Consider the following 12,800-nt stretch of genomic DNA (forward strand, 5'->3'; position numbering starts at 1 on the left):
TTTCGATATGAGTGGAAACGTAAAGTCTTCCGTGAAAATTATTAAAGTTATGAAATTGTGGTATATTTTTTTTTAAACTTCAGACAAACTTTACAGCGTATCCCCGCCGTTACTAACGCTAGGTTTAATTTGTTCACTTTTTAATAAAAAAGTGTTTGTTTCAAAGTACGTTATAAGTACTGAAGTTTTTTTTTTTTAATACCCGTTGAACTCGATTAACAATAATGAAATATTTTAAAAGTTGCTTCTTGATGATTTTACTTACTTTTTTTTGCTTTGATAATGTTAATGAAATAATTAAACTTTCATTTGTACGTATTTTGTTTGCTGTTTTTGTTAAATTTTCCTAGTGACGTCATGTTTCAATAGAAACTAGCAGCATATACAATAGTACAAAAACAAATTTGTATCACACATTTTAGACCAACTATTTCTAAAAACTACAAACAAACTAATAATTCACTTAATAGGAATATAGCTACTCTTAAATCTAGATATAGTTGTAAGCTGTGCTAGATTGAAAAAATATGTCCTTACATATGTGCTATATTTTTCTGTACCAATAAGTCAGCATGGCCGAGCGGTCAAGGCACCAGAAAAGCTAGAATTGGCTACTGGGTCCCACCAAGTGGGCGAGGGTTCGAACCCCTCTGCTGACACTTTTTTATAAAACTGTTTTATTTTTAACTACTTATAAACATGGGTTGAAAATTGTTATTTTAGTTTACTAATTTATTTTTAAATGTGTTTTAGTTTCTTATTCTTAATTCAAACTTCTATCACTTAAATATCAATTTTATGTATTTTTCCCGCATTAACAAGAAGTACAAACAACTTTTAACTGTTATTATCATGTATATTTTTATTCTTGCCGATTTAGTACATAAAAATTATTTTTAAAAATTGTAACTCACTCGAAGTGAAATGGTTGTGAATATTAAATTGAAAATTAAATAAAATCTTTATAACTTTGTTTTTTTGTCGTTCTGCAAATGAGCAACTTTTTGTGATAATTTATGCTGGATTTTTTCTAAAATTAACAACAAAACTTTGACACAATTATAAGCTTCTAGATGCAATAACTTTGTCATTTCTAGTCGTAAGAAGCTAAAAAGTATTTTAAAATGTTCCTGAGAATCTCAGCTTTCAGGCAATGTCTTTAGATTGACCAAAAAAGTCGCATTCTTTCGATATGAGTGGAAACGTAAAGTCTTCCGTGAAAATTATTAAAGTTATGAAATTGTGGTATATTTTTTTTTAAACTTCAGACAAACTTTACAGCGTATCCCCGCCGTTACTAACGCTAGGTTTAATTTGTTCACTTTTTAATAAAAAAGTGTTTGTTTCAAAGTACGTTATAAGTACTGAAGTTTTTTTTTTTTAATACCCGTTGAACTCGATTAATAATAATGAAATATTTTAAAAGTTGCTTCTTGATGATTTTACTTACTTTTTTTTGCTTTGATAATGTTAATGAAATAATTAAACTTTCATTTGTACGTATTTTGTTTGCTGTTTTTGTTAAATTTTCCTAGTGACGTCATGTTTCAATAGAAACTAGCAGCATATACAATAGTACAAAAACAAATTTGTATCACACATTTTAGACCAACTATTTCTAAAAACTACAAACAAACTAATAATTCACTTAATAGGAATATAGCTACTCTTAAATCTAGATATAGTTGTAAGCTGTGCTAGATTGAAAAAATATGTCCTTACATATATGCTATATTTTTCTGTACCAATAAGTCAGCATGGCCGAGCGGTCTAAGGCACCAGAAAAGCTAGAATTGGCCACTGGGTCCCACCAAGTGGGCGAGGGTTCGAACCCCTCTGCTGACACTTTTTTATAAAACTGTTTTATTTTTAACTACTTATAAACATGGGTTGAAAATTGTTATTTTAGTTTACTTATTTATTTTTAAATGTGTTTTAGTTTCTTATTCTTAATTCAAACTTCTATCACTTAAATATCAATTTTATGTATTTTTCCCGCATTAACAAGAAGTACAAACAACTTTTAACTGTTATTATCATGTATATTTTTATTCTTGCCGATTTAGTACATAAAAATTATTTTTAAAAATTGTAACTCACTCGAAGTGAAATGGTTGTGAATATTAAATTGAAAATTAAAAAAAATCTTTATAACTTTGTTTTTTTGTCGTTCTGCAAATGAGCAACTTTTTGTGATAATTTATGCTGGATTTTTTCTAAAATTAACAACAAAACTTTGACACAATTATAAGCTTCTAGATGCAATAACTTTGTCATTTCTAGTCGTAAGAAGCTAAAAAGTATTTTAAAATGTTCCTGAGAATCTCAGCTTTCAGGCAATGTCTTTAGATTGACCAAAAAAGTCGCATTCTTTCGATATGAGTGGAAACGTAAAGTCTTCCGTGAAAATTATTAAAGTTATGAAATTGTGGTATATTTTTTTTTAAACTTCAGACAAACTTTACAGCGTATCCCCGCCGTTACTAACGCTAGGTTTAATTTGTTCACTTTTTAATAAAAAAGTGTTTGTTTCAAAGTACGTTATAAGTACTGAAGTTTTTTTTTTTTAATACCCGTTGAACTCGATTAACAATAATGAAATATTTTAAAAGTTGCTTCTTGATGATTTTACTTACTTTTTTTTGCTTTGATAATGTTAATGAAATAATTAAACTTTCATTTGTACGTATTTTGTTTGCTGTTTTTGTTAAATTTTCCTAGTGACGTCATGTTTCAATAGAAACTAGCAGCATATACAATAGTACAAAAACAAATTTGTATCACACATTTTAGACCAACTATTTCTAAAAACTACAAACAAACTAATAATTCACTTAATAGGAATATAGCTACTCTTAAATCTAGATATAGTTGTAAGCTGTGCTAGATTGAAAAAAATATGTCCTTACATATGTGCTATATTTTTCTGTACCAATAAGTCAGCATGGCCGAGCGGTCAAGGCACCAGAAAAGCTAGAATTGGCTACTGGGTCCCACCAAGTGGGCGAGGGTTCGAACCCCTCTGCTGACACTTTTTTATAAAACTGTTTTATTTTTAACTACTTATAAACATGGGTTGAAAATTGTTATTTTAGTTTACTTATTTATTTTTAAATGTGTTTTAGTTTCTTATTCTTAATTCAAACTTCTATCACTTAAATATCAATTTTATGTATTTTTCCCGCATTAACAAGAAGTACAAACAACTTTTAACTGTTATTATCATGTATATTTTTATTCTTGCCGATTTAGTACATAAAAATTATTTTTAAAAATTGTAACTCACTCGAAGTGAAATGGTTGTGAATATTAAATTGAAAATTAAATAAAATCTTTATAACTTTGTTTTTTTGTCGTTCTGCAAATGAGCAACTTTTTGTGATAATTTATGCTGGATTTTTTCTAAAATTAACAACAAAACTTTGACACAATTATAAGCTTCTAGATGCAATAACTTTGTCATTTCTAGTCGTAAGAAGCTAAAAAGTATTTTAAAATGTTCCTGAGAATCTCAGCTTTCAGGCAATGTCTTTAGATTGACCAAAAAAGTCGCATTCTTTCGATATGAGTGGAAACGTAAAGTCTTCCGTGAAAATTATTAAAGTTATGAAATTGTGGTATATTTTTTTTTAAACTTCAGACAAACTTTACAGCGTATCCCCGCCGTTACTAACGCTAGGTTTAATTTGTTCACTTTTTAATAAAAAAGTGTTTGTTTCAAAGTACGTTATAAGTACTGAAGTTTTTTTTTTTTAATACCCGTTGAACTCGATTAACAATAATGAAATATTTTAAAAGTTGCTTCTTGATGATTTTACTTACTTTTTTTTGCTTTGATAATGTTAATGAAATAATTAAACTTTCATTTGTACGTATTTTGTTTGCTGTTTTTGTTAAATTTTCCTAGTGACGTCATGTTTCAATAGAAACTAGCAGCATATACAATAGTACAAAAACAAATTTGTATCACACATTTTAGACCAACTATTTCTAAAAACTACAAACAAACTAATAATTCACTTAATAGGAATATAGCTACTCTTAAATCTAGATATAGTTGTAAGCTGTGCTAGATTGAAAAAAATATGTCCTTACATATGTGCTATATTTTTCTGTACCAATAAGTCAGCATGGCCGAGCGGTCAAGGCACCAGAAAAGCTAGAATTGGCTACTGGGTCCCACCAAGTGGGCGAGGGTTCGAACCCCTCTGCTGACACTTTTTTATAAAACTGTTTTATTTTTAACTACTTATAAACATGGGTTGAAAATTGTTATTTTAGTTTACTTATTTATTTTTAAATGTGTTTTAGTTTCTTATTCTTAATTCAAACTTCTATCACTTAAATATCAATTTTATGTATTTTTCCCGCATTAACAAAAAGTACAAACAACTTTTAACTGTTATTATCATATATATTTTTATTCTTGCCGATTTAGTACATAAAAATTATTTTTAAAAATTGTAACTCAGCTTTCAGGCAATGTCTTTAGATTGACCAAAAAAAAGTCGCATTCTTTCGATATAAGTGGAAACGTAAAGTCTTCCGTGAAAATTATTAAAGTTATGAAATTGTGGTATAATTTTTTTTAAACTTCAGACAAACTTTACAGCGTATCCCCGCCGTTACTAACGCTAGGTTTAATTTTTTCTTTTTTTAATAAAAAAGTGTTTGTTTCAAAGTACGTTATAAGTACTGAAGTTTTTTTTTTTAAATACACGTTGAACTCGATGAACAATAATGAAATATTTTAAAAGTTGCTTCTTGATGATTTTACTTACTTTTTTTTGCTTTGATAATGTTAATGAAATAATTAAACTTTAATTTGTACGTATATTGTTTGCTGTTTTTGTTAAATTTTCCTAGTGACGTCATGTTTCAATAGAAACTAGCAGCATATACAATAGTACAAAAACAAATTTGTATCACACATTTTAGACCAACTATTTCTAAAAACTAAAAACAAACTAATAATTCACTTAATAGGAATATAGCTACTCTTAAATCTAGATATAGTTGTAAGCTGTGCTAGATTGAAAAAAATATGTCCTTACATATGTGCTATATTTTTCTGTACCAATAAGTCAGCATGGCCGAGCGGTCTAAGGCACCAGAAAAGCTAGAATTGGCTACTGGGTCCCACCAAGTGGGCGAGGGTTCGAACCCCTCTGCTGACACTTTTTTATAAAACTGTTTTATTTTTAACTACTTATAAACATGGGTTGAAAATTGTTATTTTAGTTTACTTATTTATTTTTAAATGTGTTTTAGTTTCTTATTCTTAATTCAAACTTCTATCACTTAAATATCAATTTTATGTATTTTTCCCGCATTAACAAGAAGTACAAACAACTTTTAACTGTTATTATCATATATATTTTTATTCTTGCCGATTTAGTACATAAAAATTATTTTTAAAAATTGTAACTCACTCGAAGTGAAATGGTTGTGAATATTAAATTGAAAATTAAATAAAATCTTTATAACTTTGTTTTTTTGTCGTTCTGCAAATGAGCAACTTTTTGTGATAATTTATGCTGGATTTTTTCTAAAATTAACAACAAAACTTTGACACAATTATAAACTTCTAGATGCAATAACTTTGTCATTTCTAGTCGTAAGAAGCTAAAAAGTATTTTAAAATGTTACTGAGAATCTCAGCTTTCAGGCAATGTCTTTAGATTGACCAAAAAAAGTCGCATTCTTTCGATATGAGTGGAAACGTAAAGTCTTCCGTGAAAATTATTAAAGTTATGAAATTGTGGTATATTTTTTTTTAAACTTCAGACAAACTTTACAGCGTATCCCCGCCGTTACTAACGCTAGGTTTAATTTGTTCACTTTTTAATAAAAAAGTGTTTGTTTCAAAGTACGTTATAAGTACTGAAGTTTTTTTTTTTAATACACGTTGAACTCGATGAAAAATAATGAAATATTTTAAAAGTTGCTTCTTGATGATTTTACTTACTTTTTTTTGCTTTGATAATGTTAATGAAATAATTAAACTTTAATTTGTACGTATATTGTTTGCTGTTTTTGTTAAATTTTCCTAGTGACGTCATGTTTCAATAGAAACTAGCAGCATATACAATAGTACAAAAACAAATTTGTATCACACATTTTAGACCAACTATTTCTAAAAACTAAAAACAAACTAATAATTCACTTAATAGGAATATAGCTACTCTTAAATCTAGATATAGTTGTAAGCTGTGCTAGATTGAAAAAAATATGTCCTTACATATGTGCTATATTTTTCTGTACCAATAAGTCAGCATGGCCGAGCGGTCTAAGGCACCAGAAAAGCTAGAATTGGCTACTGGGTCCCACCAAGTGGGCGAGGGTTCGAACCCCTCTGCTGACACTTTTTTATAAAACTGTTTTATTTTTAACTACTTATAAACATGGGTTGAAAATTGTTATTTTAGTTTACTTATTTATTTTTAAATGTGTTTTAGTTTCTTATTCTTAATTCAAACTTCTATCACTTAAATATCAATTTTATGTATTTTTCCCGCATTAACAAGAAGTACAAACAACTTTTAACTGTTATTATCATATATATTTTTATTCTTGCCGATTTAGTACATAAAAATTATTTTTAAAAATTGTAACTCACTCGAAGTGAAATGGTTGTGAATATTAAATTGAAAATTAAAAAAAATCTTTATAACTTTGTTTTTTTGTCGTTCTGCAAATGAGCAACTTTTTGTGATAATTTATGCTGGATTTTTTCTAAAATTAACAACAAAACTTTGACACAATTATAAACTTCTAGATGCAATAACTTTGTCATTTCTAGTCGTAAGAAGCTAAAAAGTATTTTAAAATGTTCCTGAGAATCTCAGCTTTCAGGCAATGTCTTTAGATTGACCAAAAAAAGTCTCATTCTTTCGATATGAGTGGAAACGTAAAGTCTTCCGTGAAAATTGTTAAAGTTATGAAATTGTGGTATAATTTTTTTTAAACTTCAGACAAACTTTACAGCGTATCCCCGCCGTTACTAACGCTAGGTTTAATTTGTTCACTTTTTAATAAAAAAGTGTTTGTTTCAAAGTACGTTATAAGTACTGAAGTTTTTTTTTTTTTAATACAAGTTGAACTCGATGAACAATAATGAAATATTTTAAAAGTTGCTTCTTGATGATTTTACTTACTTTTTTTTGCTTTGATAATGTTATTGAAATAATTAAACTTTCATTTGTACGTATTTTGTTTGCTGTTTTTGTTAAATTTTCCTAGTGACGTCATGTTTCAATAGAAACTAGCAGCATATACAATAGTACAAAAACAACTTTGTATCACACATTTTAGACCAACTATTTCTAAAAACTACAAACAAACTAATAATTCACTTAATAGGAATAAAGCTACTCTTAAATCTAGATATAGTTGTAAGCTGTGCTAGATTGAAAAAAATATGTCCTTACATATATGCTATATTTTTCTGTACCAATAAGTCAGCATGGCCGAGCGGTCTAAGGCACCAGAAAAGCTAGAATTGGCTACTGGGTCCCACCAAGTGGGCGAGGGTTCGAACCCCTCTGCTGACACTTTTTTATAAAACTGTTTTATTTTTAACTACTTATAAACATGGGTTGAAAATTGTTATTTTAGTTTACTTATTTATTTTTAAATGTGTTTTAGTTTCTTATTCTTAATTCAAACTTCTATCACTTAAATATCAATTTTATGTATTTTTCCCGCATTAACAAGAAGTACAAACAACTTTTAACTGTTATTATCATATATATTTTTATTCTTGCCGATTTAGTACATAAAAATTATTTTTAAAAATTGTAACTCACTCGAAGTGAAATGGTTGTGAATATTAAATTGAAAATTAAAAAAAATCTTTATAACTTTGTTTTTTTGTCGTTCTGCAAATGAGCAACTTTTTGTGATAATTTATGCTGGATTTTTTCTAAAATTAACAACAAAACTTTGACACAATTATAAACTTCTAGATGCAATAACTTTGTCATTTCTAGTCGTAAGAAGCTAAAAAGTATTTTAAAATGTTCCTGTGAATCTCAGCTTTCAAGCAATGTCTTTAGATTGACCGAAAAAAGTCGCATTCTTTCGATATGAGTGGAAACGTAAAGTCTTCCGTGAAAATTGTTAAAGTTATGAAATTGTGGTATAATTTTTTTTAAACTTCAGACAAACTTTACAGCGTATCCCCGCCGTTACTAACGCTAGGTTTAGTTTGTTCACTTTTTAATAAAAAACTGTTTGTTTCAAAGTACGTTATAAGTACTGAAGTTTTTTTTAATACACGTTGAACTCGATGAACAATAATGAAATATTTTAAAAGTTGCTTCTTGATGATTTTACTTACTTTTTTTTGCTTTTATAATGTTAATGAAATAGTTAAACTTTCATTTGTACGTATTTTGTTTGCTGTTTTTGTTAAATTTTCCTAGTGACGTCATGTTTCAATAGAAACTAGCAGCATATACAATAGTACAAAAACAACTTTGTATCACACATTTTAGACCAACTATTTCTAAAAACTACAAACAAACTAATAATTCACTTAATAGAAATAAAGCTACTCTTAAATCTAGATATAGTTGTAAGCTGTGCTAGATTGAAAAAATATGTCCTTACATATATGCTATATTTTTCTGTACCAATAAGTCAGCATGGCCGAGCGGTCTAAGGCACCAGAAAAGCTAGAATTGGCTACTGGGTCCCACCAAGTGGGTGAGGGTTCGAACCCCTCTGCTGACACTTTTTTATAAAACTGTTTTATTTTTAACTACTTATAAACATGGGTTGAAAATTGTTATTTTAGTTTACTTATTTATTTTTAAATGTGTTTTAGTTTCTTATTCTTAATTCAAACTTCTATCACTTAAATATCAATTTTATGTATTTTTCCCGCATTAACAAGAAGTACAAACAACTTTTAACTGTTATTATCATATATATTTTTATTCTTGCCGATTTAGTACATAAAAATTATTTTAAAAATTGTAACTCACTCGAAGTGAAATGGTTATGAATATTAAATTGAAAATTAAATAAATTCTTTATAACTTTGTTTTTTTGTCGTTCTGCAAATGAGCAACTTTTTGTGATAATTTATGCTGGATTTTTTCTAAAATTAACAACCAAACTTAGACACAATTATAAACTTCTAGATGCAAGAACTTTGTCATTTCTAGTCGTAAGAAGCTAAAAAGTATTTTAAAATGTTCCTGAGAATCTCAGCTTTCAGGCAATGTCTTTAGATTGACCGAAAAAAGTCGCATTCTTTCGATATGAGTGGAAACGTAAAGTCTTCCGTGAAAATTGTTAAAGTTATGAAATTGTGGTATATTTTTTTTTAAACTTCAGACAAACTTTACAGCGTATCCCCGCCGTTACTAACGCTAGGTTTAATTTGTTCACTTTTTAATAAAAAACTGTTTGTTTCAAAGTACGTTATAAGTACTGAAGTTTTTTTTAATACACGTTGAATTCGATGAACAATAATGAAATATTTTAAAAGTTGCTTCTTGATGATTTTACTTACTTTTTTTTGCTTTTATAATGTTAATGAAATAGTTAAACTTTCATTTGTACGTATTTTGTTTGCTGTTTTTGTTAAATTTTCCTAGTGACGTCATGTTTCAATAGAAACTAGCAGCATATACAATAGTACAAAAACAACTTTGTATCACACATTTTAGACCAACTATTTCTAAAAACTACAAACAAACTAATAATTCACTTAATAGAAATAAAGCTACTCTTAAATCTAGATATAGTTGTAAGCTGTGCTAGATTGAAAAAATATGTCCTTACATATATGCTATATTTTTCTGTACCAATAAGTCAGCATGGCCGAGCGGTCTAAGGCACCAGAAAAGCTAGAATTGGCTACTGGGTCCCACCAAGTGGGCGAGGGTTCGAACCCCTCTGCTGACACTTTTTTATAAAACTGTTTTATTTTTAACTACTTATAAACATGGGTTGAAAATTGTTATTTTAGTTTACTTATTTATTTTTAAATGTGTTTTAGTTTCTTATTCTTAATTCAAACTTCTATCACTTAAATATCAATTTTATGTATTTTTCCCGCATTAACAAGAAGTACAAACAACTTTTAACTGTTATTATCATATATATTTTTATTCTTGCCGATTTAGTACATAAAAATTATTTTTAAAAATTGTAACTCACTCGTAGTGAAATGGTTGTGAATATTAAATTGAAAATTAAAAAAAAATCTTTATAACTTTGTTTTTTTGTCGTTCTGCAAATGAGCAACTTTTTGTGATAATTTATGCTGGATTTTTTCTAAAATTAACAACAAAACTTTGACACAATTATAAACTTCTAGATGCAATAACTTTGTCATTTCTAGTCGTAAGAAGCTAAAAAGTATTTTAAAATGTTCCTGTGAATCTCAGCTTTCAGGCAATGTCTTTAGATTGACCGAAAAAAGTCGCATTCTTTCGATATGAGTGGAAACGTAAAGTCTTCCGTGAAAATTGTTAAAGTTATGAAATTGTGGTATAATTTTTTTTAAACTTCAGACAAACTTTACAGCGTATCCCCGCCGTTACTAACGCTAGGTTTAATTTGTTCACTTTTTAATAAAAAACTGTTTGTTTCAAAGTACGTTATAAGTACTGAAGTTTTTTTTAATACACGTTGAACTCGATGAACAATAATGAAATATTTTAAAAGTTGCTTCTTGATGATTTTACTTACTTTTTTTTGCTTTGATAATGTTAATGAAATAGTTAAACTTTCATTTGTACGTATTTTGTTTGCTGTTTTTGTTAAATTTTCCTAGTGACGTCATGTTTCAATAGAAACTAGCAGCATATACAATAGTACAAAAACAACTTTGTATCACACATTTTAGACCAACTATTTCTAAAAACTACAAACAAACTAATAATTCACTTAATAGAAATAAAGCTACTCTTAAATCTAGATATAGTTGTAAGCTGTGCTAGATTGAAAAAATATGTCCTTACATATATGCTATATTTTTCTGTACCAATAAGTCAGCATGGCCGAGCGGTCTAAGGCACCAGAAAAGCTAGAATTGGCTACTGGGTCCCACCAAGTGGGCGAGGGTTCGAACCCCTCTGCTGACACTTTTTTATAAAACTGTTTTATTTTTAACTACTTATAAACATGGGTTGAAAATTGTTATTTTAGTTTACTTATTTATTTTTAAATGTGTTTTAGTTTCTTATTCTTAATTCAAACTTCTATCACTTAAATATCAATTTTATGTATTTTTCCCGCATTAACAAGAAGTACAAACAACTTTTAACTGTTATTATCATATATATTTTTATTCTTGCCGATTTAGTACATAAAAATTATTTTAAAAATTGTAACTCACTCGAAGTGAAATGGTTATGAATATTAAATTGAAAATTAAATAAATTCTTTATAACTTTGTTTTTTTGTCGTTCTGCAAATGAGCAACTTTTTGTGATAATTTATGCTGGATTTTTTCTAAAATTAACAACCAAACTTAGACACAATTATAAACTTCTAGATGCAATAACTTTGTCATTTCTAGTCGTAAGAAGCTAAAAAGTATTTTAAAATGTTCCTGAGAATCTCAGCTTTCAGGCAATGTCTTTAGATTGACCAAAAAAAGTCTCATTCTTTCGATATGAGTGGAAACGTAAAGTCTTCCAAGAAATTTGTTAAAGTTATGAAATTGTGGTAAAATTTTTTTTAAACTTCAGACAAACTTTACAGCGTATCCCCGCCGTTACTAACGCTAGGTTTAATTTGTTCACTTTTTAATAAAAAAGTGTTTGTTTCAAAGTACGTTATAAGTACTGAAGTTTTTTTTTTTTAATAGACGTTGAACTCGATGAACAATAATGAAATATTTTAAAAGTTGCTTCTTGATGATTTTACTTACTTTTTTTTGCTTTGATAATGTTAATGAAATAATTAAACTTTCATTTGTACGTATTTTGTTTGCTGTTTTTGTTAAATTTTCCTAGTGACGTCATGTTTCAATAGAAACTAGCAGCATATACAATAGTACAAAAACAACTTTGTATCACACATTTTAGACCAACTATTTCTAAAAACTACAAACAAACTAATAATTCACTTAATAGGAATAAAGCTACTCTTAAATCTAGATATAGTTGTAAGCTGTGCTAGATTGAAAAAAATATGTCCTTACATATATGCTATATTTTTCTGTACCAATAAGTCAGCATGGCCGAGCAGTCTAAGGCACCAGAAAAGCTAGAATTGGCTACTGGGTCCCACCAAGTGGGCGAGGGTTCGAACCCCTCTGCTGACACTTTTTTATAAAACTGTTTTATTTTTAACTACTTATAAACATGGGTTGAAAATTGTTATTTTAGTTTACTTATTTATTTTTAAATGTGTTTTAGTTTCTTATTCTTAATTCAAACTTCTATCACTTAAATATCAATTTTATGTATTTTTCCCGCATTAACAAGAAATACAAACAACTTTTAACTGTTATTATCATATATATTTTTATTCTTGCCGATTTAGTACATAAAAATTATTTTTTAAAATTGTAACTCACTCGAAGTGAAATGGTTGTGAATATTAAATTGAAAATTAAATAAAATCTTTATAACTTTGTTTTTTTGTCGTTCTGCAAATGAGCAACTTTTTGTGATAATTTATGCTGGATTTTTTCTAAAATTAACAACAAAACTTTGACACAATTATAAACTTCTAGATGCAATAACTTTGTCATTTCTAGTCGTAAGAAGCTAAAAAGTATTTTAAATGTCCCTGAGAATCTCAGCTTTCAGGCAATGTCTTTAGATTGACCG

At 27.9% G+C, this 12,800-nt stretch overlaps 3 non-coding genes across 3 annotated transcripts; all 3 read left to right on the forward strand.

Moving 5' to 3' along the window:
* The first annotated feature begins 566 nt into the window (after positions 1 to 566).
* Trnas-acu (transfer RNA serine (anticodon ACU)) lies at positions 567 to 659 on the forward strand. The gene is given in 2 exon segments: positions 567 to 617; positions 624 to 659. It is a non-coding gene; the product is annotated as a tRNA-Ser (tRNA).
* Positions 660 to 2,938: 2,279 nt separating this feature from the next.
* Positions 2,939 to 3,031, forward strand: Trnas-acu (transfer RNA serine (anticodon ACU)). Its single transcript is given in 2 exon segments — positions 2,939 to 2,989; positions 2,996 to 3,031. It is a non-coding gene; the product is annotated as a tRNA-Ser (tRNA).
* A 1,093-nt stretch (positions 3,032 to 4,124) lies between these two features.
* Trnas-acu (transfer RNA serine (anticodon ACU)) lies at positions 4,125 to 4,217 on the forward strand. Its single transcript is given in 2 exon segments — positions 4,125 to 4,175; positions 4,182 to 4,217. It is a non-coding gene; the product is annotated as a tRNA-Ser (tRNA).
* Positions 4,218 to 12,800: the final 8,583 nt, after the last annotated feature.

Source organism: Thalia democratica, chromosome 3 (genome assembly GCF_965202585.1).
Source record: "Thalia democratica chromosome 3, ktThaDemo2.hap1.1, whole genome shotgun sequence".
NCBI lineage: Eukaryota > Metazoa > Chordata > Thaliacea > Salpida > Salpidae > Thalia > Thalia democratica.